Source organism: Mustela nigripes, chromosome 7, assembly GCF_022355385.1.
Source record: "Mustela nigripes isolate SB6536 chromosome 7, MUSNIG.SB6536, whole genome shotgun sequence".
NCBI classification, from domain to species: Eukaryota; Metazoa; Chordata; class Mammalia; order Carnivora; family Mustelidae; genus Mustela; species Mustela nigripes.
Genome location: NC_081563.1, coordinates 5,472,974 through 5,498,999, shown reverse-complemented (window position 1 = coordinate 5,498,999; position 26,026 = coordinate 5,472,974). Strand labels below are relative to the sequence as shown.

At 59.3% G+C, this 26,026-nt stretch overlaps 3 long non-coding RNA genes across 5 annotated transcripts; 2 read left to right on the top strand and 1 right to left on the bottom strand.

Moving 5' to 3' along the window:
* Positions 1–748: 748 nt before the first annotated feature.
* LOC132021110 (uncharacterized) lies at positions 749–9,153 on the top strand. Its single transcript, XR_009405249.1, has 3 exons — positions 749–1,048; positions 4,395–4,484; positions 7,916–9,153. It is a non-coding gene; the product is annotated as an uncharacterized LOC132021110 (long non-coding RNA).
* Positions 9,154–12,343: 3,190 nt separating this feature from the next.
* On the top strand, positions 12,344–22,106 carry LOC132021109 (uncharacterized). 3 transcript variants are annotated; one of them, XR_009405246.1, is made up of 3 exons: positions 12,344–13,427; positions 18,788–18,887; positions 21,720–22,106. It is a non-coding gene; the product is annotated as an uncharacterized LOC132021109 (long non-coding RNA). The 3 variants fall into 3 exon arrangements; XR_009405248.1 differs by lacking the exon at positions 21,720–22,106 and adding an exon at positions 19,504–19,638; XR_009405247.1 differs by lacking the exon at positions 21,720–22,106 and adding an exon at positions 19,329–19,456.
* LOC132021108 (uncharacterized) lies at positions 20,470–21,702 on the bottom strand. The gene is made up of 3 exons (XR_009405245.1): positions 21,444–21,702; positions 21,172–21,341; positions 20,470–20,971 (listed from the first exon to the last, which is right to left on the bottom strand). It is a non-coding gene; the product is annotated as an uncharacterized LOC132021108 (long non-coding RNA).
* Positions 22,107–26,026: the final 3,920 nt, after the last annotated feature.

Sequence of the window (26,026 nt, the reverse complement as noted above, 5' to 3'; positions counted from 1 at the left end):
TGATCTGTCAGGCTGCTGAGTGTGGGGACGCTTGTTACACAGCCGTGGATAGCTCGTACACCTGAAACCTCTCGGTGGTGTCGAAGAGCGCCGTGGGAGGAGGCCAGGCTGTGTGGCTTCACGTCTGGGCTCAGCTGTTTACAAGCTGCCCAACCTTAAGCCAGTGACTTCTGTGTGTCTCAGTTTCATCGTCTCCACGATGTGAGTGAATGAACAGCTGCTGTGGGGCGACCGTGAGGGTTAGGAAACGGTCCCGATACGGTGATCAGAACGCTGTTAGGACTGAGTCAGTATCAGCTACTGCTGGGCTACTGTCCACCCTTTAAGGATGGACCCGAGGCTAATCGCTCCTGTGATCCCAGGGTGCTGCTCTACCCACACTAGCCTCTCCTGCTCCCAGTGTCTGTGGCTTCCTTGTTTTCCATTTGAAACCCTGTGACTTGTCTCAGCTATAGAAACTCTTCCCAACTCACAGGTGTCTCCAGGACTCCACAGAGTGCGTGGACAAGAGGGGGATGAGGGATTAAAGAGAGCAGGCAGAGGAGGAAGGAAAAGGCTCAGAGATGAGCCTCCTTGTGGCCAGGGACATGTGGAATTAATAGTTACTGTGTGATCAGGGCCAAGCGTTGTCCTAGCACAGAACAGGTGTGAAGCCATCCTTTTTTAAAAGATTTTATTTATTTGTTTTAGAGAGAGAGAGAGAGAGAGAGAGAGGGTGTGTGCACACAAGTGTGGGCGGGGGAGGGCAGATAAAGAGGGACAAGCCGACTCCGCGCTGGGCACAGAGCCTGACTCAGGACTTGATCCAAGGACCCTGAGATCATCACCTGAGCTGCTTCCCGGACTGCACCACCCAGGTACCCCGAAGCAATCCTGTTATACTGACCCAGTGAACGAGCACAGATGAGGTCCGAGCTGGGCCATACACACATGGGCGGTGGGAGACGTCGGCCAGGGGGGCCGTGGATGTCCTTGCTGGGGTGGTCGCGATGACACAGAGGGTGTGCCTGGCAGACGTCTGTTGCATGCACGGAGCACGAAGCCCGAGGTGAGTTCCGCCCACTCGGTGGAAGTTCACCAGATCTGGTTGAAGTGAGTGGGATTTGGATGGTGGGCAAAGAGGCTCATCCCACCAGAGGAAGCGCACAGCCGAGAGCCGGGGGAGGGCCGGGCAGCGGGAGTCCGGCACAGCGCCTGGACCTCAGGCGGTCCCCATGCCCCGCCGTGCCCGCTCTTCCTGGCGTGTGCACGGGAGCTCGGTTCTTCCCGGCAGTCCGCGGGCTGGGCAGGCCTGCGTGGACGTTCGGCAGCAGGGAGGGAGAAGGCAGAGATGGTGACGAGCAGAGGAAAGGTACCAGCAGCTTCTCCCGGCACGTGGTGAAGTGAGGTTGGACCTTGTCGTCCTGTGGCTCGAGCGCCACGGATGGTGAGATGACAAGCGGGGCTGACGGTGGGCCTGCGCCCGAGCTCTGGGCAGGCCACGAGGCGACCGTCTCCAGGCTCACTGTCGAGTCCCGCCAGAGGAGGCCGGGGGTCCGGTGCCCGCGCTGTGTGGAGGGGCCTTTCCTGCTGCCACAGGGGCTGGGAGTGCCACAGGCATGTGGTAGGTGGGACAGGCCCTCCCACGGCTCACAGACAGGGCCCCGGGGGGGACAGCGTTACCCTGATCCACCGCTGGGCCAAATGCTGGGCCCCTGGGCTTCGGGACGACCAGCCCAGTGGAGAGAGAAATGTTAACCACAGAAATAAGAGAATAATCCCAAACTTATTAACAGCTGCGAAGACACTGGTGCAGGGAGGTGGGGGGGGGATAATAGGAGACGCGGCCCGTGGGCGCCTGGGAGGGGCAGAGGCGGGCACGGGGAGGAAGGAAGGTCTTCCTGAGACAGCGGTGATTAGGATGGAATCGGAAGCGTGAATGGGGCATTGGGTGGACATCGGGGAGGAAGAGGGCTCTGGAAGGGAGGGCCCGGGCAGGGGGGCAGATGGGGAGGGAGAGGGGGGAATGAGGGAGCGAGAGGAGAGAGGGACGGGGTCGGGCGCGAGAGACCAGGGCTGAGGCTGTCACGCCTGCAGGCCCTAGGAGGCCACGTTGGGGTGTTGGGGTTCTGCTGTGCACCCGAGGGTGTTCTGTGGGAGTGAGGGTGACCTGGCCGCATCTGAGATGTGGACGGCTCTGCAGCCCTGGAGGCTGCTGGGTGGAGGCGGAGGGACCCCTCGGTGGCCGTGGCCCTGCTCCGTCCCAGAGATGGGGCTGGCTCCGCGGGGGGCTGGGGTGAGGAGGGAAGGCAGTGCAGGTGGCTTTGCCAGCCGCCGGGAGGGAAGCCCCTTAGGGTAGGTCCGTCTGGGGCAGGAGGGAGGGCGGTGACCGAGCCGCCGGCCGTGGGCATTCGGGAAGTTGCAGACTCGGGAGCAGAGCTGGTCTGGGAGGGCTCAGGAGCTCCGTTTGGGATGAGTTGAACCCGAGGCCCGTCTGCGACAGTGAGGGGGTTGCGTGTGGGGTGGACTTGCCGCTGTGGGTGCAGGGGAAGCCCCGCCAGGGTGTCTGGGAGAGGTGGGTGGACCCAGGGCAGCCGAGGCAGTGGGAGTGGGCGAGCTTGCCTAGAGAGAGGGTGAAGGGGAGACGTGGCCCCGTCGAGGCCGGCGGTGCCCCGATGTTGGGAGAGAGAGACGATCCGGGCCAAGAGGCGGAGGAAAGCATCGGGAGGGGGGAGGGGCAGCTGGAGCTGGAGCTGTCCCAGGAGCCAAGGGACACGCACGTCCTTGAAGCTGAGGGGTCAGGCCAGCAGGTCCTCGTGGTGCTGGAAAATTGAGTAAGAGGATGATTGAGAAATGTGTCTTGGACTCGGAAAGCGGGGCCACTGGTGACGTTGGCAGGAGCTGACGCGGTGGCTTGAAGGGGCAGCGGTGGCCACGTGGGCTGAAGGACAGGAAGCGGCGGCGGCCCGCGGCTCTTTGATGAAGCGCTGGAGGGAAGAGAGACAGCGGCGTCGGGGGGGGGGGATGTGGGGTTCAGGGCGGTGCGTGCAGATTCGACTTGGGGCACAGGGTTCTGGCAGGCCCCTTCCAGCCCCGAGCCGGCCAGGAGAGCCACGGGCTTCACCTCAGTCCCGCCGCCTCTGGTACCAGCTCGCTGCGCCGAGAGCATCACCACAGAACGACGGCCCTTCTGACGAGGCTGCTACCGCGGCCGCCCTCCTTAAGGCCCGGCTGCTTGTGTGAGTGGCCCGCGGCCACGCGGCCGGGAACCAGGGGGGCTCTCGCCGGACAGTTAACCACAGAGGCCCCTGACGCGCCGGCGCGTCTTCAGGTCTCGCGGGGGCGCCGCTCTGGTCCTCGCCGGGTGCGCTGGACGGAGCAGCTCCCTGGCTCCACAGCCGGGACCGCACAGGCCCTGGGGGGAGCACGGATGTCACCAGAGTTGGCACCAATCAGAGCTACTTTTCAGTTTCCGGCAGAGCTCCCCGTTCACTCCTGAGGGACCCCAAGGCGAGCTCTGCAGAAACCCTCCATCTCAGGCGACACTCCGGGTCGGACGAGCAACCCGAGGGCCTCCCGGCTCCCTTGGAGGGTCCCCACCTGCTCTGCCCATGGAAGGTCTTCCTCCCTCGGAGCCACCTGGGCGCTCTAGGGGGATGGCAGGAGTGGGTCCCAAGGCCACCTTCCCCGCGTGGCATGCAGCCTGGGGCCCTTTTCCTTTGGTTCCCTGTCCCCTCCACTCCGAGAGCTCATGGCGCCAGCCCACGGGTTGGGATGTTAGACCCAGACATTCAGAGCTGCCACTTCGACTCGCCAGAATGCAGCGTGGTTTAAATAAGGACACGAAAAAGGGGAGAAAGGCCACAGGCTCCCTCAGGTCTCAGGGAGCTGCTGGCTGCGAGCTCCTCTGGAGACGGCGGCCCTGGGCACGGAGACCCTCCGCCGCCCCGCGGGGTGCTGCTCTGTTCGCGCCGTTGTGGGGAGAAGTAAGGCGAGGGGAAGAAAGGGGCGGCCCCGGGCCCACGGAGAGTGAGTGGCAGGGCTGAGATTTGCTCCAGGGCCGACCCGGGAGGCCCCCGGCTCACTTCTGCCTTCTGCTCGCATCCTGCCAGCTGCGTGGGTCTCAGGCTCAAGGTCCTCTCTGAGGCCCTGGGTCACATGGGCTCAGGACGGTCACGGGGCTCGAGGGGGGCTGCGTACACCACCTGCCTAACACGAGGCCAGGCAGACGGCGGGTGCCAAGGCTTCCCTTTTCTGCCCTCCGGGCTGGAGGAACCGGAGCCTGTGTCCCAACCTGCAGCGGCCGCGCCCACCCCCACGTGACGGACTGGCCCGTACATTTCCCCATTCAGCTGATGGTGAGCGCTGGGCTATTTTAAGCCCACATGGAAGTATTTTTTTTTTTTTTTTGTAAGGACCATCTGCTACCGGCCCCAGCCCAGATGATACAGTTAGAACCTACCCACAGCATCCTCTCCCGCCTTCAGACGGTTCCAGGAACAAGGGTGAGTCAGTCGCCCAGCTGAACTCCTGTCTTGCTACCCTGAGAGGTGGCCCCCGGTGCCAGCAGAGGGGGCCGCTCCTGCCAGAGGGGCCGGTGCGCCTAGCTGCTCCTCAGAGACTGGAAGTGAGCCCCCCTCTCCTGCCGTAGCAGCGGTGCTGCCTGCAGGGGGAGAGTCTGAGGAAGGCCTCAGGAGGGCTCAAGGCAGCTCTTCTCCGCCGAGCCGCTCCCCCTGAGGCTGCTTCTCAGGAAGCCCCGCACAGAGAAGCAAGGGGCTAGTGGGTCACCACCCTGAACTGGAGGTCCTGGGAAGAACCCCTGGGTCTGTTTTGGGGTGCCAAGGGGTTGGGCCCTGTCTCACCAGGCTGCTTGGGCCAGTGTCCGGCCTGGGCCCTGGAGGGGTGTTCCCAAGGCTGACCACAGGCGCTCAGCTTGAAGCTCCGCTCCCCTACTGTCTTTGCCTCGCTTCCACACCTCGGGGCTCCCTGTGGATACAGGATATCGAGCCTGGCGTGGGTTGCAGACGCTGCATCAGGTCGTGAGTCTGGGCGCTGCCCCCTACAGACATCTCGGCCCAGGGCCCAGTGTACTTAACTCCCGGAGCCTCAGTTTGCTCATCTGTAAAGTGGGGGACAGTCTGACCTACTTCCTAGGAGGTCGGTGCACATTAAACAGGGTCATGCATGGAAGGAGCTGACAGTGCCTGGCGAGGATGTTCTTTCGCTATGAACGTCACAGGCTCTGTCCTTTAAGTTGCCTAAAAAGCTGGGGGCGTAACTGAAAACCGCAGGTCCGTAGCCTGGACAGGCAGTGACTCCCGCCGCGTATTCTCCATGGGGCCTGGGCCTCTCCTCCTGGTATCTGGCTGTTGGGGCTGCAGGGACCCTGTTCCGGAGGGCGTGGGGGCAGCAGCTGACTTGATCCCTGGTGCACAGCCCAGGCCTGACGATCAGAAACCACCCCCACCCTTGCTGATGACAGAAGCCTCTGGAACTCCCGAGCCTGGGGCTTTCTTGGTGTCTTTCTTCCTCTGACCACTGCTTCCCCCCCACAAGGTGGGGTGCTGGGGGCCCATGCGCGGCTGGCGGGCCGCGTTCTGCACTTGCTGACCCCCGATCCAGCTGCAGCCGAAGCATCATCGGGGTGCACAGCCCCCAGTGGCCCCGGGAGTGCCCCGCCAGTGGGTGTGGGGCTGCGGCCTGACAGCGCCGCTTCCTGTCCCAGAGTCTAGCTGCCGCTGCTCTGTGCAGTCCTACGGTTTATCTGTGGTCAGTGCTCTTACCCATTTCCTGCAGCTGCTAACTGGTTTTTCAGTCAGTGCCGAGAGCTACAGTCACTGGGAAAGGACGCGGGCTTCGTGATTCACCCGCCGGGCCAGTGGGGTGCTGGTCTGATGTGCAGGGGACTTGTCCCCACCCCTGTCCCCCGGGGCCTTCCCCGGGCCCCAGCAACAGAGACACAGAAAAGACCCACGCATTCATTGTGAACCGAAAGCTGGTTTGTGTGTGTGTGCGTGCGTACACGCGCGTGTGTGGTAGGAGGGAATTTTTTTTTTTTTTTTTGTATGTGCCAAAGCCAAAATAAATGGTCTTGTGTTTTAGTTAAGAGTGTTACCCTAGGCTGAGCGTCGCCCCTTTCCCGGGGAGCCCCAGGTCCTCCTGGAGCTCTGACTGTGGTGAGCTTGCTGTGCCCCACATGCGGCTGTGGTAGTCACACTGAAAACTATATTTCCTGGCATTTCTAAAAGTGCAGAGGAAAACCCCCCACTATAACGAATGACTCCTTCAGATAGAAAACTTCGAATGGGTCCATTCATTGTTTTTGTGCTGTGGGCCAGGGGTTTGAAGAGGCCCCAAATGTTCACTAGCGTTTAGTTAAGTGTCCTGATTGTCTGGAAGGCTTCTGCTCGGGGGTGGGCTCAGGAGCAGGGAATGGGCATTGGTGGGTGGCAGGGTGAGGCCAGGACAGCAGCAGGGACACCTGGGAGCTTGGGTGAAATGCAAAACCTCCAACCCCACCCCGGGCAGTCTGGGCTCCCACCTGGCTCCGCAGGTGGTCCTGTCTCGCATTCAAGCATGGCATTATCAGTAAATTTTACTAATTTCTTCATTGATGTGGGTTGCAAAGAAGGAAAACTGTACCAGCCCCACCCCGCCCCCGCCAGTGCAGAATGAGGTTGCTTCTCCCATGCACATTTGCCGCGCCTCTCATGGGTACCAGACTCTGAGCGGGACACAGCAAGGGGACACCAGGTGCCCAGAGCCCATCCCATGCTCCACAGCAAGGAGGCCGCCTCCTCTGGAGAAGCTCCCTGATCTGACCTGGGCTGGCAGGCCGGGGGAGGCTGGGGAAGGCCGGGGAGGAGTGGGGAGTGGCTCAGTGGAGTAGCGAGTGAGGTGGGGACTATTTCATCCAGGATGGGAATTGGATGAAGGGGAGGGAGAAAGATGAGAGGTTACACTGGTGGTGGGGGACGGCTGGGCATGGCCTTGTGGGACCTGGGGTTCATCCCCGTTCTAACAACATACAGGGTGATAAGCTCAGACACGTCTGTGTGCTAAGCCTCTGTTTTCTCATCTGTATCATGGGTTTAATGATATTTTCTTTTACAACTTTTTTTTTTTAAAGATTTTTATTTATTTGTCTGTCAGAGAAAGAGAGAGAGCACACACAAACAGGCAGAGGCAGCGAGAGAAGCAGGCTGCCTGCTGAGCAAAGAGCCCGATGCGGGACTCGATCCCAGAACCCTGGAATCATGACCTGAGCTGAAGGCAGTGGCTTAACCAACTGAGCCACCCAAGTGCCCCTTTCCAACTGTTTTGAGACCGAAGTGAGGTAATGCGTGCCGAGCGCTGAGCGTGGCCCTCTCTGCACACTATGCAGACAGCGATAATTTTTGCAGTGGGGGCACTTCAGAGGGTTTTCAGCTGGTGAGTGATGGGAGCAGAAAGTTGTAGCTGCCCAGAAATGCCTGGTACATGCAGGCCCAGCCGTAGAAGCTCTTTGTCGAGCAGAAGATCCACAAGCCACTAATATTTCGGGCTATAATCATGTTTAAAAGGTGTCTGAGAAAATATCTTAAATCCTAAAATGCATCCCTCCCTTTTCTCCATGGCCATATTTTTGGACTCTAACATCAGCAAATGCAGAATCTGACCACTTTCCAAAGCAACGTGCCTTTGGACTGAGAACAGAATTGCCAAGCGATGCTTTAGCTTTTCCCTTCCAAAGAGTCACAGGGCCCAGAAAACAAGAAAACCCTGGCTTTCGAAACCCCTGCTTCTTGGGGTGGCTGACCAGCCCCACTGTGCATGGGCAGGGGCCAGCTCTGGGAGTCCCCGCTCTGGTGGCCTGCCCTCCATAATTGCTGGCTGGAGCAGCTCTGGACCTTGCTGAGGGATGACAATGAGCTGACCAGGATTTGTTCTTCCACAGATCTGTGAGCCACAGAGAGGTGAGCCCTCGGGAAGCACCACCGACCTCGGAATGATCTGGTCAAAGCCGCGTGTCCATCCCCTTTCCATTTCAAGCAGCCTCAGTCCAGACGGGTCTATCCCGCAAAAGAAAGCCGTTCACCTTCCGCGTGCCCATCCTCGTGCGCTTTGTGTGCTGGGGGAGATGCTGTTCATTCTACAGATCATGGCACAAAGGTGTGGAAGAGGATAGACCCAGAATGAACTCGGAGAGTAAGGGCCTCGGTGCCCCAGCAGCACAGAGCCAGCATCCGCTCTCGTCGGATAGGTCTCCTTTCTGGCTCTAGGTTTTGCACAACTGTCTGCCGGCTTCTGAAGGTGGGGAGGCGGGGGGCGGCTTTTCAGGTGCGGCACCTCGCAGCACCTAGGTGCCCACATTTGGAGGTGACACGGGCGACCCAGGTGCATTTGCTGGAAAATGCATGCCGCTGCTGTACCCACATCAAAAGCGTGTGGTCCGAGTGTGGGAGTCCAGGGCGACGGGAGCGCTATTCCTGGCACAGGCACAGACTGCCTGACTCGCAGCCTCCCCTTATCTCGGTTTCCCTGTCTCTCAAGCAGGGCAAGAGCTAACTTTCCTGGTTCCACAAAACCTTGGGGACAAACCACTTCGCTGGTAGGACCCAGGGTGCCAGGAACCAGCCCTTCCAGCGTGCCCCCTGAGATTTTCTGAGAATTCCCCGGACAAAGTCTCTACTGTGTTTCTTAGAGGAAGCGAGGTCATTGGAAGACGTGGTCCGGGGTTTCGAGGTTAAGCTTCACCTCCCGAGGGCTCTTCCCAACCCACAGTCAGATTCTGCCTCTCTCCTGCTTCACTCCCACTAAGCGCTTACCGGGAAAGACACTCAGGGCGGGCCCACTGTCCTCCACCTTCTGAAGGGGACCTGTTCACAGCCCAGAGCTGTTTCCAGTTTCCCAGCAAGATAGGCCCCTTTTCATCTCCCAGGGCCTCTGCGAATGCTGTTCTCTCTCTGCACATTCTTTCCTTCTGATCAGGTCAACAAACTCCTCTTCATTCTTCAGAACCCAGCTCCTTTCAGCCCCTCTGGGAAGTCTTCCCTGGGCGCCTGCATTCCCTCTGTCCTCAGGCTCAGCATCAGGGAGCCTGAGAGGCCCTGAGGCCTGCTCCCTGCCCCTATGCCCAGGCCAGGCTGCCTGGGGTGCTTATGGGAAGCAGGAGCCAACCTGTCTCCTCCCATTTCTCCTCCAGACTCCTCCCCCTACAGGAGGTCTGGAATTCCCATTCCAGGAGCACCCCCCCCCCCCCCCGGGCCAGGCAGGCCAGAGGCAGGGCTGGATGGCTGGAGACAGGTGGAGGGAGAAGGTGGTCTGCGGAAAGCTGATGGGAGCTGGGTGAGGAGGACAGCCGGGACTGTGACTGGGGCTCCCGGTTGTATGCGATCGCGTCCCACTGGTGTGTGGGTGGCCCGGGGACCATGCTCAGGAGGGACCCGTCTGTCATTTTAGCGCACACCCCCACGGGTGCTTCGGTTCAGAGCAAGCCTGGGGAAGGGCCGAGGGCGCCGAGTGCCAAGGATCCTTCTGCCTGAGCTGAGCGGCTGCCCTCGGGAGGAAGAGCTGGCCGTGAGCAGGGCAGGCGCAAGTGCACAGGAGATAAAGCCTGGGAGCGCGGCATTGTCTTCCTGCCCCAGGCCGACAGCCTGCGACTCAGAGAGCTCCCTAGGTCTGGTTTTTCCTGTTCCTGGAATTGCTGTGCATGGTAATTTCTCTGGGCTAGGTCAGAAGTGGCTGTTGGGGAGCGTCCTGTGCGTGTGTGTGCATGTGCACGTGTGTGTGTGTGTGTGTGTGTGTGTGTGTATGTGTGTGTGTGTGATCTCAGTTTATAGAAACAGGAAATTTGGGATTCGTATCGGCACCATGTCCCATGCCATCTTATTTCCTAGAAAGGTTGGGCTGAGAGCTGGGGCTGGACTCCTACAGGAAGGGGCTTCTGGGTCTGACCCGGCTTTGACCAGTCTTTTCTTCTGCTGGACGAAGGCCCAAAGCACTTGGCCGCCAGCCTGGGAGGAGCTGGGATGGGTGGCCGGCTCATCTCATTCTTGCTGGGTCTCTAAGTTCTGGTGGCCTCTGTCCTGGGCCCCAAGTGAGGAGAGGAATGACTCTGGAGGGTGGGGGGGGGGGGCCAGGGCGGGGGGGGGGCCTGGGACAGCTATGGGGTCTGGTGACTGGGAGGCTCTTGGGATCTCTGAGAATGAAGCCTCAGGTCCCAGAGGGCTAGTGGGGCAGCTAGCGTCCTTCACAGTTGAGGAAACGGAGACCACAGACTTTGAGTGACTGGCCCTGGTCCCACAACTCTCTGCTGCTTGACACCACCGGCCCCCACTTGGCGGTCTGGGATGTCCAGATTCTAAATTCCAAGACGGGGCATGTGAATGATCCTTGACCCTCCCCCCTGGCCCAGGGGACCTCCCCTTCATGCAGGCGCCCCCAGCCACTCCACCAGGGCATCTGGGCCGGAAGCCACGGTCACAAGCACATGGAGGGCCTGGCTTCTCCAGTCCCAAGGTGGGAGCCAAGCCCCCGGACCTCAGAGTCGCTTGGTCTGGCATTCGGAGCTCAGCCCCACAGGTGGTGGAGCACGGACTCTTCTGGTGGGTTTCTGTCTCTACCTGCTGGTCTTACTCAGCTCGAGAGAGCTATTATTGGGGAGTCCAAATAGGAGGCACCCTTGTGGGGAGGGAAAGGGGGGGCCTGGAACAGCCAGGGCGGCTCCTGGACGCACACCACTGCCTGGACTTCCTGGGACCACAGAGACCAGGCTTCGCCCTGGAACACAGACCTCAGGTGTTCCCACAGTCCTTGCCTCGGGAGGCACACCCTTCTGAGCCTTGACCTCGGGGCCTCCTGCTCCCGAGGTTGAGGGAGCGCCCCTGGGAGGGGAACCTGGGGCAGAGCCCATGGCAGCCTGGAGGCCAGAACAGCTCGCGAGGCAGTCTCCCTGCACCAATTTCCCCCTTAGCTTGTTCCACTTTTAAAAATAGCTAATGAGGAAATTAATTTTGTCACCCAGATGTATTCAGTAAAAACATGTCAGGGAGAGACAATTAACCTCTGCACTGATGAATCCTCCCCAAATTAATGAGGCTAATATTTGTAGATGTTGAGACATTCTTTGGGGGAGAGGGTCCGTGAAAGTAGGGCTCCCCCAGGCACGGAAGGAGAAACAGAGAAAAGGGGGGGGGGGAGGGGGGGGAGGGGGGGGGGGGGGGGGGGGAGGGAGCAGGATGCGGGGGGTGAGGAGACCGAGAAGGAGAAGGAGCCGCAGAGCAAGGAAGGGAGAAGGAAGGGGGCCCGAGTGATTCCAGAGGTCGGCACTCCTGCCAACTTCCACGGCGAGCTCTGTCCGCCTCCCCCCTGCCTCCTGCCCCCAGACCACTGCCCCCAGAGGTTAGTGAAGACTGGAAACTCTCCGGAGAATGTTAACCTTCCCAGGCATTCCCCCGATGCAGTTTGTGGGCAGGAGGAGACTTGACACAGTGAGGCACAGAATGAGGGGCTGGGAGCTGCCGAAGATGAGGCCTGTCCCAGCCCACGCTGACGAGGTCTGCTCCCTGCTTAAGGACTCTGGGTTCTTCTCACCCAAGGCTGTGGGGAGCCCAGGCCCTGGGGAGGGGCTCACCTGCAGGAGGGGCCAGGCCTGCTGGCTGATGGTTCCGGGACGCGTTCCATCCTGTGTCTCCCCGGACAGTCCCGGAATCCCACCCGGTGTGGACACCTCCCCCGCCCCCACCCTTCACATCCGGCCCAGGACTCGGGCGCCAGCAGACAACCCCTCAGACAGGCCGGTCTCTGCCCAAGTAAGAGATCTTTGCGCCCCAGGCAGGCACTGGGGAGGAAGGACAGGTGAGCTCAGGCCGCGGGGAGGTGCAGGCAGGGGTGTGGGCTGCGGGGCACCACGTGGGCAGCATGGCCATGAGAAGAATGGGCCGCACCTCCCTACCTGTGTGCCCTGTCATCCGGGGTGTCACCATGGAACATGGCGCTCCTGGACTTTGAGACTGAAGCGGAAACTCCTCGGGGGACTTTGGACTTTGGAGACGTCAGCTGGGATGGCCGAGGGGCCGTGTGAGCTCTCGGGGTTCGGCCCCCCGACACTGGAGTCAGGACTGCTACTGGGGTGCCGACAGGAGGGAGGCACCCGGGGACCCCGGCCGGCGTGTTTCCCCCCGGGGTGAGAGCGGACTGTCGGACCCAAGCCGTAGAGGCTGCTCTCTTCCATCAGTGAAAAGACCATTTCTTTCTTCATTTCTCTGACTGTGTGAAATGCAAACAGGACGTAGCATCCCCGGTCAAACCCTGTTGAATGACCAGTTCTGGGAAGAGGAGGTCGGGACCAGGGTGAAGGGTGGGGGCCTGTATTGCTGTCGAGGCAAAGACCTGCGAGAGACCCATGGGGCTGTGAGCCTTTCCAGAACACCCAGAGGCAGCGGCAAGGACCAGCCCATGGGAGGGCCCCGAGGGCTTGGGCCGCCATGCTGGAAGACTGGAAGGCCCTTGGGCAGGAGCTAATGGTGAAGAGGCTGAGTGGGGTGACCTGGCAAAGCAGGGACCTGCCTGCCTTGTTTCTACACTTGAAAAATTGCCCATGACCCTGGCCTCACAGGCACTGTGGTCATAGACAAAGGAGAACCCGTTATTAGGTATCTTGAGTTGGATTTTCTGAGGACCGGGGTTCTCCCTAATCTAATCTTTGCAGGCCTCGTGACAAGCTTGCCGATTGCAGGGACGTGATAGATGTCGCCTATCTTGAGTTCAGTTAAGCCGTTGCTCTGCTACAACCAACCAGCCAGCGAGCCGGAGGGATGTTGGTCCTGATCTCTAGGTCCCACGCTGGGTAGACCAGACTCCTCAAGGGCCCACCCACCACAGACAGGGTCTCAGAGGACTTCCTGGGGCCCAGGCATGCTGGATGGGGGGCGTGATCCTGGGACGGAGAGCTGGAGACCTGCCAGGTTTCGCAGAGCACCAGCCGTCGGCCGGGCAGGGAGGTTCTGGTTGCAGATGGACAGTGGGGAACTGTGACATGGAGGGAAATAGAGCAGAGGGAGTGGGGCCCAGGGCAGAACAGGGCTGGGCAACGCCGAGCCCCGGCCCGTGCCCAGCGTGCCGTGCCCAGCGTGCCATGCCCAGCACCGAGCAGGGCTCTGCACCGTCTCATCGCATCACAACGGGGAGCGCGGGAGCCCGAGGACGCCTGCCAACTTCCACGGCGAGCTCTGTCCGCCCCCCACCTGCCTCCCACCCCCAGACCACTGCCCCCAGAGATTAGTAAAGACTGGAAAATTAGAAGCAGGAGGGAAGTTTGGGGGAAGCTGAGCCTGCAGGATGACTGTGACGTGTGCAGGAACACGAGGGTTTTTACAGAAGGGGTGTTGAGTGGGTGGTTCTCTCTCTTCTGCTCTGGACAGAACACAGGAAGCGGCTCGGGCTGCAGCTGAAGGGCTGGGTTAGAGGTGAGGAGGGGCGTTTGCCAGTGCGGGTGAGCCCCGGGAGCCCCGCCGTGGGAGGCTCCCCGCGGAGGCGGGTGGGTGCGGCCTTGCGCAGGTGACCCGTCCCGAGACTGATTTCCGGGACGGGAACAGGGCACCTCCGGGGAACCCCCTGCTCTGAATTCCAGCCCAGTGACCATGAGCCAGCCCCAACCTCAGTTTCCCCATCTGTGTGTTAGCACAACGGTTTTGACCTTGTGAGATCCCCGCGAGGATCGGGGGGCGGGGATAACATATGTAAAAAAGTTGTATTTTTGGTTCGGAAATACTACATGAACGCCAGCACACCAACTAGTGCTCTGGGTTGGGACCAATCGCTGCATATTTTGGGGAGCGCTCTGCTCTTCCGCGCTCACCCACGTCCCCCTGCACCTTCCCAAGGCACCGCACACGCCACCCCCCGGTCACTAAGCAGTTTGTCAGAGTCCAGGCCCTAGGTGAGGGCCAGCCGGGAGCCCCTCGGTTATCCTGCCCTTGCCCCCCGTCTCTGTCAGGGAGTGGCTGGGAGGTCCGGGAACGAGAGCAGCCGACAGCGCGACATCGCAGTCTGAGGTTACTCCTGCCTGGACCCCGGTGGCACACCCGGGCCCCACGGTGGGGGGACAGGTCATTTATCCCTGGTGGCTCCAGGCCTGGGTGGCCCCTCATTACCCCAGATCCCTCAGCGGGGCGCGCCTCCCTCAGGGCCAGCCTGGCCTTTGGAGGGCAGAGTCCTCTTCCAGCTCTGGCCTCTGCAGATCCCTGAGGCCGAGGCGGCCTCTGCTGCGGTCAGGGGTTGATCAGCGGGTGGAGCGGGAGGGCGGGCACAGGAGGGGGAAAGAGTGGGGAAGTGGCAGAAGCTGAAGAAATCTCACAGGGCTCTGTAGTGGGGGAACTAGTTCCTGATTGCCCTTGGCCTCGGCTTCCCTTCCACCCTGCGGAGAGCAGGGTGCCCCTGACTCAGCTCCTTCTTCAGGGGGTGACCGTGGCTAGGGGTCAAGTGCATTTCTAAGCTGCTCTGGCCTGAGGCGGCCTAGAGAAAGGAGCACAAGAGAAAAATGACACCCTGAGGTTCACAGGGTCGGTGGTGCAGGGGCAACCCACCGCGGCCTACAGGCTGGTGCCCGGCCGGGCTCTCCTCAGGGGCCTCCCCGGCCGTGGAACCTTGGCAGAGTTCTCTGTGCTCCTCCCATTTCCTCAGCTGTGACACAGGTGTCATCACAGCTCCTTGCTCCGGCTGCCGTGACAACGCGTCACAACCAAAGGGCTCGGCCACCAGGGATCTGCGCGTTCCTGCTCCTGGAGGCTGAACGTCCGCTGTCAAGGGGTCTGCAGGCCCCGTTTCTCCCGAGGCAGCCAGAGAGATGCTCTCCCCTCACTTCTGGGGGTTGGCTGAGCTCCTGTGTGCCAGGCTCTGTTCCAAGGGCTTTCCGTCACCCCGCAGCCCCTGGCCACCCTGTGCCCGCCTCCCTGGGTTGGCTGGTGGCTCTTTCCTGCCCTTCCCTGCCGGAGGCCGACTCTCAGCCCCCAGGATGGGGCCCTGCGGCTCCTTGCGTCCCCTCCCTGTTCCCGTCCATCTGGACCAGGATTCCGAATGGAAAGCCTTCCTCTGGCTGAGTCTAACAGGCCTGGCAGCCTTAGGAACCAGACAGGGACTGACCTGGACTTGTTCTTATCTGTCTTGTTTGAATTTTAAAAACCGCACGTGAGGGGCCAGTCCTGGAGCCTCTTGGGACTTGTCCCTCTGCCCCCAGCTGCTCATCTTCCTGCTGTCTTGAGTTGTAATTAGGGCCCTGGAAGGACGGGGGTGGATGGCCAGGGCGGGGGTGTCTCCAGTGGGGGATTCGGCATCTGAGACATCCAGCGGACTTCCCAGGAGACGGTGGCTTTCGGGGAAGGGGCATTACAGAGCGAGTCAAGCAGCCAGTTCACCGAGGAGCTGGTCTGAGCCTCGGCCGCGCTGATCCTCTTCCTCTTCCACACGGCTGCTGCCCCCGCCCTGCCGGTTCCGGGCCGGGGGCTTCAGCGCGCTTTTGTCTTTTTGTTGTCTTGGCGAGAAGTAGAGCGCTTTTCTCTTAGCTGTGAGGCTCGACCTGCCGACCTCTCCCTTGGCAAAGGGGAAGGCAGTTTTCCTTGGAGAAAAAGGTGGGCACCGGCAGGACGCCCCTCCCTGGCTTCTCCCATCCCCCCTCTCCTCTCTCTGACCCTCCGTCCCCCTTTCCTCTCTATACTGTCCGTCTGTGCCTTTTTTATGCTTAGCTCGTTCTCCCAACCTCTTGGTCTGTGTTTCCCGGGGTCCCTCAGTCTCTCTCACCCGTGTCTTTCTGTCTGTCCGTGGGTCTTCTGTGCTCCTGAGCCACACCCCTGGCATGCTCCCTGCCAGGTGCGGGGATCTGTGCGGACCTCGGTGGGTGCCGCCCACCACGAGGGAGGGGACCCCGCTGAGGCCGAGCTCTCCTTCCCACAGAGGGAGGACAGCAGGAGCTCTGCAGAGACCTCTTCCCCTTACAGGCCCCTCCGCCAGGACTCAGCCCCGCACATGAGAGTGGCCAGCGGCCCGGGAGCACTGGACTCTGGCCCTCTACTGCCCGGTCCTCGCTCTTCTGCCTAGAAGCCTTTGACAGGTGGAAGGGAAATATCCTCCTTCCTTTTCATTTGGAGGCAACTTGGATTTTGTTCTTGTGTTGAGCAAATTAGTCTGAAAAATTATTACGGTTTCTGTTTCAGCTCTGCTTGCCATGTAAATATTTTAATCCAATATTGGAAGAAGAATTCCATGTGTGTCAGCGGGGCTCTGGAGGGACAGCTCCCTTCCGTCCCCGGCGGTGGCGGGCGCCTGCGTCTTCCAGGCCGCCTTCCAAAGCTGCACTTCCCTCCCTCTGCCTCTGACTTTCTTTCCCTTCCCCCACGTCACCTGCCCCGATCTAGGGCTCTATAACACATAGCCCTGACTTTTTTTTGGACCAAAGGCAGCCAACATTCATCAAAATCTTAACACATGTCAGACTCTGTACCAGGAATTCCTCCCCATCCTTCCATGGAGCGCTCCTCATTCCCCAGGGAGATAGATAAGATTTGATTGTTCCCATTTCACAGATGGGCAAACAGAGCCTTGAGGAGTGTACAGTGACTTGTGGGCCACGCAGTCAGGACTGCCGGGGCCCACGCACAATTGTTGGAGGTCAGAGCAAGCAGCAGCAGGCAGAACGGCTGAAGGGGATGCACGCGTGTGCATGCATGTGTGAATGTGTGTGCGTGCATGTGTGTGCGCATGCATGTGTGCATGTGTGAATGTGTGCACGCACGTGTGTGCGTACGTGTATGTGTGCGTGTGCATTTGTGTGCATGTGCATGCACACGTGTGTATCTGTGCGCGCGTGCGTGCACATGTGTGTACGTGCGTGCATGTGCACACACATGCATGGGAGTGCGTGCGCACCTCTGACTAGCGTATGTGTGCATGCGTGCTCGTGCATGTGGTGGGTGCGCTGGGGGAGAGGAAGTTACACTGTGGTTGGAGATTTTGCAGGAACAAGCACTGGGCCCAAGGACGGGGCACCGAGGACACAGCGCAGAGTCTGCGCATCATCCTGCAGGGCCTGTGGAGACACAGGGACAATTTAAGCAGGGAAGTGTGTGGTCAGGAGCGTGTTTTGGGAAGCTCACCCTGAGAGCACTGTGGAGGGTGGATGTGGGAGTGGCAGTGAGAGGGGAAGTTAGGAGCCATCGCAAAATGCCAGGAGGAAGCCAGTGACGGTTAGTGGGGGCAAGCGGCCATAGGGGCGGACACGGGTGCCCCAGATGAAGGAGGCAGAATCTCCAGGACCAGGGAACAGGCTAGATGTGAGCACTGAAAGCAAGGGGGCGTGCACATGGGGCTCGGGTTCCAGCTAGCATGCCTGTGTGGGCACTGAGTCCCTTCTCCTGGATAGACGGGACAGTACAGAGAACAAGAGGTGGGCTTGGGGCCAAGGGGCTTTGAGTGGAAGACTTTGAGAACCAAAGTCCGTAATTCTCTCCATTCTACTGTCCCAAAGCTAAAGAAGTGGGAGTGAGTACCCCATCCCTGGGAGTATTCAAACCTAATCAGATGACCTCTTAGCAGGGATTGTTTCGAGGGTTTTTCTGTCCTGGGAGGGCAGGTGGAGGGTGTCTTCGTCAGCCTGGGCCATCCTCCAGAGCACAAATTGCTGAAGATTTGCTGTGATTTGAGAATTGCCGAGATTCTCACAGTCCTAGTGGCCGGAGGTCTAGATTGAGGTCTGGCAGGGTCAGGTTCCAGTGAGAAGGTGACCTAGAGAGAGTGCTGGTCTCTTCTTGTAAGGCCACAATCCAACTGCTTCCTAGGAAAGAGCCAGCAAGGGGAGGCAGGGCCTGACCTTGGTCACGGACCTCATGGCCGAGGGGGTGCGTGGGGAACGGAAGACACACCTGTGCATGGGCTGGTCCCCGTCTCTGCTGCTCGGCATCTCGTCACCCCGCGGAAGTCACCTTGGTGCCAGCAAGAGGCTCCGGGCGCCCCGCGGCTGCTGCCGGTGCATCTAATTAGTCCTGCCCTCCAGCTGACAGCTCTCACCCTCTGACTAAACGGCAGTTTCCCCCCAAGTGCTTCCCTCTGGCAAGGCTAAATATCAGTTATCTCCCTTTATTTCATGATTATTCACGGGCGCCCGTGTCACCCCATCCCAGAGACGTTGGCGCCGGGAGATGTGAAGAGTGGTTCATTGTAGGGAGCTGCCTAGCCGTCCTGGAGCCCACCAGACTGTCCTTACCTGGGGAGCCCAGTCTGTCTGTCCCCGGGTCACGGCGGAGCTGTGCCTGATGCCTGGGTCGACGTCCCAGGGGGAGTTTCAGGGTCCAAGGGAAGAGACGTAGTTTGCCCTGCCGGAAGCGTGGAGGAAAGGCTCTCCCCCAGAACCTGAGCCGGAGACTGTTCTCACCTGGACGACTCCTGCACTGTTCCCCTGCTGCCAGGTGAACAGAAACCCCTAGGGCACCCAGGGCGCTGCGGGCGACGTGCAGGCATTGGGGACGGAGGCAGAGCCAGAAGATACGGCCTGCTGTGTGTGCGGGGTTAGGTCTAAACCCAGACACGTGGCAGGAGCCGACTCTGGACCTCTGGGGGTTAGGTGGGGTAGGTTGTGAGTCTGTGTGCCCTGGCGTGTGTATGGGAGGGGGCATTTTGCACATGGGGGTGTCAGTAAGGGGAACGAAAGGGCCTTTCTCCACCTGATGCACCCTCTTGGCATATGGGGTTCACCTGATACCCGCTCTTCGTTCATCGATTGAAACACAACCGAGGGTGTGCTGCTCGTCCCTTAACTCTGGGCTGCTGTCCCTCCCAGGGCTGCCGGTGCCGAGGATGCCAGCAGACGGCCCGAGTTCCCAGCGTGGCCAGTGGACAATGCATCCAAGCATTCCCATCACTTCCAAGTAACAGAGCAGGTCTGTCACTAGAATACGAGGTTACCTTGATTAGAATGACATCAAATAATGGCTAGTTATGCACTGTCCCTTTTAAAATTTTATTTATTTATTGTCACTGTCCCATCTTTTAGAGACTCATTATCAGTTCAGATGGAAAACCTTTCAGATTCTCCTTGGGGAACTTTGAAATTCTCAATGAGGGTGCGGGGGTGCCTGGGTGGCTCAGTCGGTGGAGCAACCGACTCTTGCTTTCAGCTCGGGTCACGATCTTGGGGTCCTGAGATCGAGTCCCCTGTTGGACTCCATGCTTAGCCAGGAGTCTGCTGGAGATTCTTTCCCTCTCTCTCTGACCCCCCAAACATTCTCTCAAATAAATAAGTCTAAAATAAAATAAAATAAAATAAAATAAAAATTCTCAATTGGTGCTCTTCCCTTTCTCTATGCCCCTCGTCCTGGCAGGTGACAGGGTTGACCGGCCACGGGCCTCTGGTGGGTGCTCGGGCCCATGTGCCCACCCGCCTTGACCCATCTGCCACACAGAGGGAGAGGCAGGTAAAGGGGCCCTAGGGGGAGACAGGAGGGATTTGGAGTGGGCCACCCCCGCCCGTTTGCTCATGGGGGTCCCCTTCTTCAGGAGACAGTGTCACAGAGGACGGAAGACCACAGGAGGGTCCAGGACACCTGGCCGTCTACCCCGGCCAGCCTTCCTCACCAGGCCCACCTGTGAACGCCCCTTGTCTCTCGGACCCTTGGCTTCTTCATCTGTGAAATGGAGCCGGTTTGTGAACGGAGGTCAAAGAGGGAGAGGGGATAGAACAATAGTTCTTAAGCAAAGTTTCTAGAAATCTCTTCGTTTTTCAAGACGGATGGGTAGAGTTTTGCTGCTAAAACCCGATAATAATGTTTGCCCCCAGGTTGTAGATGTAGTGAGACCGTGCCCTGCGGCATCGCCCGAGCCCCGTCTGTGTGCTGGGGGTGGGGGGGCGCAGCTCCTCCCAGGCGTCGCTGGGAGCTCTGGGGACTGAGCAACTTCCCACCCCGCTCTCTCACCCCTGCTCACCTCTGGCCAGGTGGCCACGAGGGGCCTTCCCACGGGTGGCCTCTGACCAGCAGGTCACAGTGTCTGTTGGTCTGCCCCGCTCCAACAGTGACACAGTCCCCTCAGAGTCCCCCAAAGCCGCCGTGTTCACCGGGCTTCACCCACCCCCGGGGCTGCTCTCACCTCCTCCAAACCAGCTGTCTTCTCCCCTCTCCCCTCCTGCCCCTGCCGTGGAGCCGGGCAAACCGAGCCTCCACATGTCACTCTGAAGAATCTGCTTTTGGGAGTATTTCACGGCTAGGGCACCCCCCAAACAGCGGGGGACACGCGCCTCCACCTGCAGGAGTGAGCGGCCCGTCGGGGGGCGGGTCTCTGCAGAGGCCGGAGTTCTTTCTGAATGTCCAGGTGCTGCAGCGACCGAAACGGACAGACAGAAAACCAGGGTCCCCTGCTTTGTGTCCACACAGGACAGGACCTCCCGTGGTAGGCTTCTCTTCCAGAAATGTTTTAAATTATGGCAAAATAACCAAAACATCAAAATTTGCCATCTTAGCCATTTTTTAAAAGACTTTATTTATTTATTTATTTGAGAGAGAGATGGAGTGAGAGAGAGTGTAAGAGGGGAGAAGGTAGAGAGAGAATCCGACTCTCCGCCAGGCACTGGGAGCCCGAGGCCGGACTCCGTCCCGGGACCCTGGGATCATGACCTGAGCCAAAGGCAGCCGCCTAACCAACTGAGTCACCCAGGTGCCTTGGCATCTTAGCCATTTTTAAGCATGCAGATCAGAGTTTCACTTCTATGATTTTTTAATATCTGTTCCCAGCTGGCAGTGCTACCTCCTTCCATGAGGCCAAACAAAATCACATTCGCAGTCGAATGTCCCCACGCTTCCACAGATGCGCCCTTGTCCTCGGGTAGTGTCGTCTCGGGGACGCGGCTGCAGCCCTCTCCAGCTGAAGCTCTGGATTCTATGGGCCCCAGAATCCTGCTCCTGGAGCTCCGTGACTTTGGACAAGTGTCTTTGGCTTTCTTGTCCATGAACTCTAAATAGCGAGGCTTCCCCTGGGGAGAGAGGATAGAGTAGGATAATGATGCCCAGACAGCAGCCGTCTCCCCCTGCCCCCAGGAAAGGCCCATGCCCCCGAGGCCCCCCACAAGGGGGTCACGGACTGCTCCTCGCCAAGCAGGAAGCGCCAAACAGGCCGGATCCTGTTAGAGCAGGTCAAAAAAAAAAAAAAAAAAGAAAGAAAAAGAAAAAGTACCTCCAGCAGGAAGAGACCGGGTGAGAACTAGCCCGACCCGAAGCCGATCACTGACCTCCTGCTTCGTGAAGTCGATACGGACTCTCTGTTTCCTCTTTGTGCCTTCACCTAATAGGAAAGTCCCTGCAGGTGTGAGCTGGGCTTACAAAGGACGCCGGGAGATAGCGACCCTGGAAAAGTAATTCCACCTACAAACACCTGTGTTAACAAGTGCTGTATTTGTACAGCTATTTTCTTTTTCAAATACTGTTTACACACACCTATTCTCTTACCCCGCTCAGGTGTGGGTTGCATGGCATCTGGGGACCCGCTGGCTGGGGGCCAGCCTGCCCGGCAATGGGCAGCTCGGAGGCCGAGCCTTCCTGGGGCCTGTTTGGCAGCGGTGCTCCCCGGGGCGACTGCCTGGAGCCCAGCCAAGTCCTGATGAGCCTGAGGACCGAGACCTGCATGGGGCAGGAGGGACCTCCGGGGGGTGGGAGAGGAGCTCTTAGGGGACGGTGACCCCCAGCTGGCTGAAAGAGGACACCTGCTCTGTTCCTCCCGGCCAGGTCGCTTTGCATTTTCACACCGAAAGGAAATTTGAACCCGCAACCACCTGACCACAGCTCCCAGGACGCAGGCGTGGGAGATGCCAAAGGCCAGCGATGAGCAGAGGGCAGGAGAGGACACGCGCTCCCCGAAGCTCTGGTCTAGAAGAAAGAGCTCTAGAACTTGGTTAGAATCCCAGCAAACTCCAGGGAAGCCCTGGGGTGTCACCCCTGTGAGAGGCCTCTGCTGCCTTGCAGGGGACACTGACTGTCCCTGGATCCCTGATTCGCAGGAGCTGGCGAGGCCCCGGAAACTCTCCGAATAGGTGTCACGTGCGGGCAGTTAAGAAGAACGGCCCTGGTCGGGGAGACAAACATCTCTGCACATTTACTTACTATAAACCTTTGACGGAGAAGAGCTGTGCGTTTGCAGAATACCTCCTCCCCCCCCCCCCCCCCCCGCCCTGCCGGCCACTGGCCAAGCTACCGTGCGTTTTCTCATCCGGGCACCAGCATCCGCCCATCACCGTGAGCGGAACCCCACAGGTTCTCAGGATTCCACTAATGGTTCCTGGGTCCTTCTCCCGCCCCAGGATCTTCCCCAGGATCCCTCATCCCATTTGGTTTCCGGGGGCCTCCCCAGGTCTGGGACAGTTTCTCAGACCCTCCTTGTTCTGGGTGACCTTGAGGATTTTGAGGTCAGGTGTTTTGCCAAATCCCCTCCTCACGTTGAGCCTGTCTGGTGTTTTTCTCACGGATGGGCTGGGGTTACTGGTTTGGAGAGGAGATGACAGAGGTGAAGTGTCCTTTCCGTACTCCGTGTGATGGGAACGTCCCATCGGATGCTTGATACCGTTGCTGTGGCCTTGAGCAGCGGCAGGCTGGGCTGGAGCCCTCCAGCATGGTCGCCCCACGCCCTTCCATACCGTCCTCTCGGGGGGCGCGTCCAGGCAGCCTGCAGCCCGCTGGGAGGCTGCTCCCTCCACCTCTTGGCGGGGCAGTGCTGACATGCACGGTGTAGCGTTTGCCTGCAAGGGCGTCCCCGCCGGGGGTTATTTGCGCCATCATTTCTTGGCGTGCGTGTGGTGGATATTTGTTTTCAGCTCTGGGCCGCGCCCTTCTCTTGCCTCTCACCGCCATCCGGCTGTGTCCACCGCCCCAGCCTCGGCCCCCAGCCCTTCAGGTTGGCTCCTGGGTCCGGGACGTGCTCCCATCCATTTGGTTTTTGGGCACTTCCTTACTTAAGAAGAAAAGTACTGCTTCACTTGACCCCCGCTGGCTTCTGTTTTAGTCGCTTTATTTGCATTTTCACTGTTTAGTAATAGCCCACTCATTTTGTTCCCTAACACACTCTCTCTTCCTGTCCGACACGCCGTTTTCGCTCCTGTCCTAAGCGTGGCGTCACGGGGTAGTGAAAGGAGCGGGGCAGGGAGGCAGGTGGCCGAGCGCGTCTCCAAGTTCCGCTCCTCTCCAGCTGCGTGACTCGAGTACCAGCCTCCAGCCTCCGGTCTGTGAGCTCAAGGCCACGAGCGCCCGAGACCGTCGTCGCACACAGGAACCTGGCACCCAGGAGGACGCAGAGATGGCAGCTTTGCTATTTCTGTCCCTGGCTCTGTCCCTAAGTGACTACGTGATATTTTTGATTCTTTGAAACTCAGTTTCCTGGTCCGTAAGATCAAGACTGGGCCAGATGGCCTCAAAGATTCCCTTCCTGACGTTGTACGTGGGCTCAGGTACAGCTGGGCGTCGGGGATGCATGGTCGGGGGGACGGGGCAGGAGAGGGGCCCGCAGCTGTGCCACCCGGAGCTCCATGGCCTGGCCCAGCCCCAGAACAGAGTGAGTTTTGCAGTCTGCCAAGCAGAGAAAATGGTTTTTTGCGCTAAATGTGATACTGAAAATGTAATGGGTGCGTCGGGGCTGAGCCCCCATGTGACTCAGCACAGAGCCCACCTCGGTCACCTGGGTCCCCGCTGGAGATCAGAAGCCGGTCCTCTCTGACAGAACGCGCGTGTGTCTGCTCTCCCTGGGGAGCACGAATGGTTCATGTGCTCTTAGCTGATGGTGTCTCGGCTCGGGGTGTCCTTCTCTACCCACAGTGCTATTTGTCAGCTCCCGTCGAAGGGTGGGATTTGGGTTGGGGTATGAGGTTGGGTTTCTGGTGTGACTTTCCGAGGTTACAGGTGCTGAAACCAGGGCCAGGCCTGGCCGTAGGTGGGGTGCGGCTGCTCACTGAGCTTCCTGTGGGAGCCGGGCCCCGTCAGTGATGTGGGCCAGTTCACTAGAGCAGAAAGGGGGCAGGTTGGGAGGGCGGGCTCTGGAAATGGTGCCGGGGCATGGCTGGGGGAGCGGACCAGGTGCCCACAGCTTGTCTGGGTTAGCGCCGGGGAGAGTGGCTGGTGGCGGTGGGGCGGGGGGGGGGGGGGGCGGGCACTGCAGGGAAGGCTGCTTAGAGCAAGCCTGGGTTCAGTCCCAGAGGAAGAAGGCTACAGGCACTCACCTTCACTGGGTCACAGGCTGGCAGGAGTGCAGGGCTTCGGGCAAGAAGGTGGATGTTCCAGGGGTCGGGGCTGTCGGGTAGGAGTGAAGGAGAAGGGGAGTCTGAGTGCGAGCCTCGGTGATGATGGGCCCAGCACGGCAAGGGACGGCTCCGAATAGCCCGTCAAGGCAGCAGGTGGCCGCAAGGATGGGGTCCACGGGGACGAGCCGGCGGGCCTCCCTTTTGTACAGATGGCTGCAGGAATCCCTGTAGAGATGGCTTCTCACGTGCGTATAAGGATGTTGGAGGAGGCAGTGTTTGCAGTGGAATCAAGCTGAGACAATGAAGACGTCCGTTAGCAGGGGATCGGGCTTGTCTGGGTCTATACGATGGGGTACTCCGGGCATACTGAAAAGGATAAAATAGGTCTGTAGGAATTGGTACGGAAAACACCGCAAGCACACATTGCAGAGTAAGAAAAACCAAGTGCAGAGCACTGAGTAATTAGGTATCATTTGAATAAAAGTGAGCCTACAAACGGTGCTGGGATATTGTGTCATTTAGGACAGGTTTTCCTGCAAGGAACAGGAAACCCAACTAATACTGGTTAAAAAAAAAAAAAAACCAAGGGTTTATTTTTTTCACATAACTGCATACTTGGAGGGAAGCAGTTGCTTCTTACCAAGATTTTCAGGAATCTGGGTTTTTTCTTGTGCCAACTCCATGGCACATGTTGGCTTTTAGGCCCCTACCCTTGCTTCCTCTTGGTCCCAAAGTGGCTGCTATAGTTGGAAACATCATATCCAAGAACAAGGAATGAGGAAGGAGAATGGCCTATGTCAGACGCAACTGTCTTTTTTATACTATTATTATTATTATTTAGAAATCGAGAGCTTTTCAGAGGCCACCTGGCCCCTACTTCTCCTGCCAAGGGCCAGTTCACCCCCACATCTTGTTGCCCAGGACAGGGCCGTTGGCCATCGACAGGGCTCCTGCGGCTGAGGCCTGGGTGAACAGGATGCTGATGCTGAGAGCTGAGAGGCAGAACCCCGTGGGGGGCACCTGTGGGGGCAGAGGACAAAGGCTGTTCTCAGCCAGGTCAGCAGCAGCACCAGGGAGAGAAGGGAGGCAGAGGCCGGGAGAGCCAGCTCCCTCGGCTTCTGAGCATGGACTTGGCGGGGACTCATGACTTTCTTGCTGCCTCCTCTTCCAGCAGGCAGCATCTGAAACTAACTTTTTGTTTTTTTTTTTAAGATTTATTCATTTATTAGAGCGAGCATGTGCGTATGAGTGGGGGAAGAGACAGAGGCAGAGGGAGAGAGAGAGAGGCTAACTCCCTGTTGAACATAGACACCCCTACCCCCAGTGTGGGGCTCGATCTCATGACCCCAGTATCATGACCTCAGCTGAAACCAAGTCACACGCTTACCCAACTGAACCACCCCGGCGCTCCTCGACACTAACTACTGAGGAAAATCCATCCCTGCCCTGCCATAGGGACTGACGTGTGTTTCTAATTCTGCTCACCAGCTGGACACATGTCACTGATGACACACCATGAAGCAGAAATGGGAAGATGAGCCGAATCAGTCCTCGAACCAGATGACTGGGATGGCCCTGGAAGAGAGCACAGGACCATGCGGTTTTGCTTTTCCTGTGGGCGATCTCACTTCCGGCGGGCAGGGGGCACTTGTGCTGTGGCACACGTGGGTGAGATCCCGACAGAAGTGGAGGCCAATGGCCCCGGTTAGTGCTAACTGCGTCTTCTCCTGCCCGAGAGTGATCTGTGATGGCCCTGCGAGAGACGTATCCTGGAGACTCAGGACAGGACCTCCGTGTGGACCAGGGAAT